The sequence below is a fragment of the Cynara cardunculus genome (assembly GCF_001531365.2).
Source record: "Cynara cardunculus var. scolymus isolate 2C chromosome LG 11, CcrdV1, whole genome shotgun sequence".
NCBI lineage: Eukaryota > Viridiplantae > Streptophyta > Magnoliopsida > Asterales > Asteraceae > Cynara > Cynara cardunculus.
The window spans coordinates 3999160-4004986 of record NC_037538.1 but is presented as its reverse complement, the minus strand read 5'-3'; positions in this window follow the sequence as shown (position 1 = coordinate 4004986).

The window sequence follows — 5827 nt, the reverse complement described above, 5'->3', positions numbered from 1 at the left end:
TTAACTTTTGTTTACCAATTTGCCCTTATCATTGGAATAAAATATTTTTTTTAATATTTTTAATTTCCTAAAATAAAGTAAACTAATCTTAGCCATTGATCAAGAAAATRGAYGGATGAGATTGGTTTACACGGTTTACACAAATGGGGCAAGTTTTTATTTGAACGCTCCTATATATATAAATTTAAAATGTTTAATATTACGAACTCATTGAGTAGTAATAAAAAATATACGTTTATACAATGTACATACAATATCATACATGACAGAGATTTACAACAATAAAAGGCGATTTGAAAAACATCATGGCCTGTCTACAGCCCATGAAATTTCAAGTTCGACCTCACCCCCTCACTACACCTCACACCTTGACTTCGAGTCTTCAAACACCCCACCACCTCCTCTCATTTATACCGCTCTACCCTCCCCTCCTTTCTCCAAAATGATGTGGGCCCTCTCTCTCTCTCTCTTAGATATAATAATGTTATATTTTTATCTATTTAATTATGTAATCAAACAATATAGACGAAAAATTGTGTGAGAAGAAGAATTAAGGTGAGGAGTGTAAGAAGAGATCTGGATCTTCGATCACTCGAATTAGTATTGATCTAATGGTTCAAATTGAGTCCTAAAATAAACTATGAATTAGCTTAGAAAGATATTTTCAATTGATCTTCAGTTATAATTGATTCAAGAATGAAGACATTTTCTTACCTTTTCATGGTAACTACTATTCTTACAGAAAACCAACTCTTTGAATACATTTTGATTATATACTTATGTTGTCATAATAATAGCATTCGTGTTCAAGTTTTATTGAACGTGTTGATTATGTCTGTAGACAAATTATTGGTACAATTAAACCTGAAATATCGTATTTAATTGAACCTAATTACAAGTTAATAATTCATAAAAATTATTTAGCGTTATTAATTAGCTTTTTAAAAACTAATCACATGAATACATCTGATATAATACAAAACAAAAACACAAATAAATATGTGAAAAGTAACATAGTAGCGTAGGAGTGGGTGCAACTCTCTTTAATAGAAAACGAGAGGAATAGTAAATCTAGGTTGGGCCGGAAATGGATAAGATTAAACCGCTTAGCTAGCTGTTATATTTCGACCTGTTGGATAAGAGTATGGTTAAAGAAAATTTTATCCATTTATCTGTTACCCGCACTACAACAAAATTAGGTTTATAGGATGTCTCCAATTTCTAAGCGTCCCAATATACCGCTTTATAGGACTTAATTTATAGAACTAAAATATAAAATGTTCTATCTAAAGACGTTGTAATAAGTTTATATGACGCTTTTGGGTGTCTTAACAAGTTTTTAGGACATTTTTAATACAAAACGTCATATTAGCAACTTTATATGACACTTTTGAGAAAGTGTCTTATAAACTCAATTTTTGTCGGACAGTTTTCAAATAGTGCTCTATAAAATTGATAATGAGACGTTTTATATTTGAAGTATCCTAAAAAACTTGTTAAAACATCAAAAAAAGGTCATAAAATCTTATTACAACGATTTTAGATAAGACAATTAATTTTCTGGTCTTATAAACTAAGTCCTATAAAAAGGTATGTTAGAACGCTTAGAAATTGGGAGCATCCAATAAACCTAATTTTGATGTTTAACCATATTATTATAGTTCAAAATTATTACTTTTTATCATTTATCTGTTACTCGTTTCTTTACCCCCTATCTTAGTGGGTAGGATATAAATATGGATAAGAGTTTTATGATATGGATAATTACCTGTTTCATTACCTGCTATTTTAAATAGATTGGATAACAGATTAAATCCTTAACCCACCCATTCCCAACCCTAAATCTAAGTCGTCATAATGTCACATATGAAATTGTTTAGATCTGAAACCAAAGCGTGACCAATACAAGTTTACAAATTAATAACGGGTATATATTCCCTTCTCATAACGAACATTTTACTTTTGTCACAACTGTTACAAAGTATCATTCATTTCGTTCGTTGACGTTACATAATAATTCAACCATATTAATTATCTTTTAAAAAAACTAAAGAAAACACATAAATTTTGAAGTATACCCCTTGATGTATCCCTGATAATCAGGGGCGAAGGACTTTTGGGGCAGGGCTCTTACGATTTTTTATCTTTTAGGTAGGTAAAACTTAATCCGCTATATTAAAAATTTATTTTTTCCGCTTCTCCTTAAGTACGACTACCCTGGTTAAAAGACATATGTTCTACTATTACCGGTAGTATATCAGATATATACTGAAAATGATATTTAAGTTCATAACCTCTAAATTATCATAAAAACTTTTAAACATAAAATATACCACTTGATTATTGGAGTTTAATGATGATTTGAAAATAATCTATAAAATTGAAATCATACTTGAAAAATGCATATTTAGATGAGAATGCATTATTATATATACTATTAATTTATGTAACAAGAAAAGGAATATATACTTGTGTGACATCGATAATAAACACTTTTGAGTGTTTGGATAAACAATTTATACCGGTGCCAACCGGTAATAAAAAGTTTTTGAAGAAGTTAAACCCTTCTAACTTATAATAAGTTGATAAGTGCTTTTATAAAAAAAAAAACATAAGTTGTTTCAAATAAGCAATCCCAAACACCTCCTTATTGGGGGTCGAATCATGGTTGATTGAAACCCACGACTTCATACATTTAATGATTTTAAACCAAGAGTAACAATAATATATTTGTCGGCAACATTTACTTGTAATTTTATAGACTTTAAATAACAAGCCAATAATTCGTAGGATTCATTTGATTCGGATGTATTTAGATACAAATCTTGAAGAACGGGTTGAGCCATCTCTATTCATCGATCTAAAACCATAATGATCACAAAATAATATTCTTCTTGCAACCCTTTTTGCCATATGAACATTTTTCGAAAGGCAGTATAAGATATCTCAATCTATACGTTGTTTATTCATCTTGCTTGATTCATGTCTGATAAGATGACAAGTGGCTTGTGTTCTTTTAGAATTATTTGACTTGTTCCGTCTGTAAAAATTATGATCAAACACCAATACGAGTATATATATATATATATATATATATGTATATATATATAACTGATAAATGTTTTGTAAATGAGATGATAAAAAAGTTATGAATTCAAACTTGCGAAAAATAAACACATTAATAAGCACATGAGAAGCTTTATTGTTGAGTATGGTTTTGTTGACGGTCCTAAAATGATGGGGATTGATTGGAAAGCATTTGTAGATTACGAAAAGTCTTACTAGATTCTCTCAAAACACCCATTGCTCATTCATTAGGGTACGTTGATACACTGAATATGAAATGAAACAAAGGTTACTGATAAGACAGAATTGAACAATCCCCGACCATCCACTACGAACATTGCCCAACCGCTGCTTTTAAGTTCTAATGATGTGTAAAGATTTTAGATTCGAAATTTTATTTTATTTGTAATTTCGTAAAAATTGATCAGTTTTTTTGTATATACATCTTAGAAAAACAATAATGTTGTTATTTTATTCAGGTTTTATGAACATATTATTATTCTTTAACATGTTACAAGTTCTAACTTCTAAGAATATTTTTAATAAATTCCTTAAAATTTCTCCAAAATGAAGTATCAAAAATCAAAACTTTCAAAAGAAACATTAAATTCAGCTCCAATTGTTTCTCTATTTTGCAGATTACAACATCAATTATTCTATCAAAATATACAGCATATTTAATATTCTAATAAAATTCAAATAAATATTATATAAAATGATATAAAATTAAATTCATTGGTGGAAACAATAAAAAAAGCAATTTCTCTCTCTTAGCGGTGGTCTGATAATGGACTCAGTCATTTGATCCTTCTATATTCGACATCTGAATGTGGCTTTCAGACTTAAAGGAATTAGCTAAGTACAAAGTTTGGACAAATGAAGTCAAAGATCTAAACTTTATGTTTAGAATTGCTTCGGACTAAGGGGCAATTTACTAAACATTTAACCGAGTAAGCGCTTACCAAGTAACATTACCTCACCAAATGAATATAGTAAGGATCAAGAGTCTTACTCGGTAAGTGAGGGCGACGGCTCTTACCACGATAAGTGCTTACCGGGTAAATTGTTGTATACTATGTTGTTTTGGTGGACTAAAATCTTACCCGATAAGTACATAATAGTGTTAAATTTTACCGGTAAGTGCTTGATAAATGTCCCCTAAGTCGAAATTTTGAATCAATAGATACAGACATATGAACCTTCTGTACCGACTTGTGGTTTGGTATCAGACTTAGGGGCCGTTTACCAAACGCATATCCGAGTAAGCGCTTACCAAGTAATATTACCTCACTTGATGAATATAGTAAGGACCAAAAATCTTACCCGGTAAGAGTGAGACAAGGATCAAGAGTCTTACCTGGTAAGTGAGGGGGACTACTCTTACCATGGTAAGCGCTTACCGTGTAAATTGTTATATACTATGTCGTTTTGGTGGACTAAAATCTTACCCGGTAAGTACATAATAGTGTTAAATTTTACCGGTAAGCACTTACCGGATAAGTGCTTGATAAACGGCCCCTTAGTTTCAAATGGATTCAGCCTTCGATTTTGAACTCTGATTTGATTGTAACTATTTTTCAATCTTATCCATTAACGATTATTACCGTTTAACTGCTCGAAACCGTCGACCTCTCTTGTAAATACATAAATTTGTGATCTGACACACACACACACACACACACACACACACACACACACACATATATATATATATATATATAGGGAAGAGTTCAAACGAGAACCCCTGTGATTTGCGAAAACGCGAGAACACCTTATTAATCTCATATTGTGATACCAATCAAAATTAAAAGATTTTTTAAATTAAAAGATTTTTTAAAATTAAAAGATTTTTTAAATTAAAAATGAAATTAGAACAATTCAAAAAAAAATTGAGAGGCAAAAGGGTAATATTGGAATTTAAAGTGTTAAAATTTTAAAAACACGATCACACTAAACCCAATAATGTGGATAACATAATGGTTATCGCTTATTTCAATACGATTTGGTATGATTTGGGCGTGATATGGGTGTGATAATTATGTGATAATCATGTGATTATCACACAATTATCAAGAATTCCACTCGGCTAGGGTTAACTTAGGAAATCGACTACCGATTTGGTATGATATGGGTGTGATAATTATGTGATATCACTATCATAACAGCGCACTCGATTTGATCATGGTTTCGATCGGTTAGGGTTAGATAATCACACATTTATCACAACGATTACTCATGGTTTCGATAGTTTAGGATTAGACAATCACACATTTATCACAACGATTGCGGGCGAAATCCACTAAACGATTTGGTGTGATATGGGTAGCGATTTGGTGTGATATGGGTGTGATAATCATGTGATATTACTATTATAACATCACTTGCACACTCAATTTGATCATGATTTCGATCGGTTAGGGTTAAACAATCACACATTTATCACAAGGATTACTCATGGTTTCAATAGGTCATGGTTACACAATCACACATTTATCACAAGGGAAAAGAAGAGAGTGGAGATGAACGTGTAGGAAAAATAGGGATAATTATAGTTAATTGAAACAAAATAAAAATTATAAAAATTACTTAATTACATTACTGCCCTTATTAATTTTTTTTAATATAAGTTAATTTATTAATTAAAAAAGTTTGAGGTTATTGGGTTGTTCCCGCATTATCGTAAATCACAGGGGTTCTCGTTTGAACCTCCACCTATATATATATATATATATATATATATATATATATATATATATATATA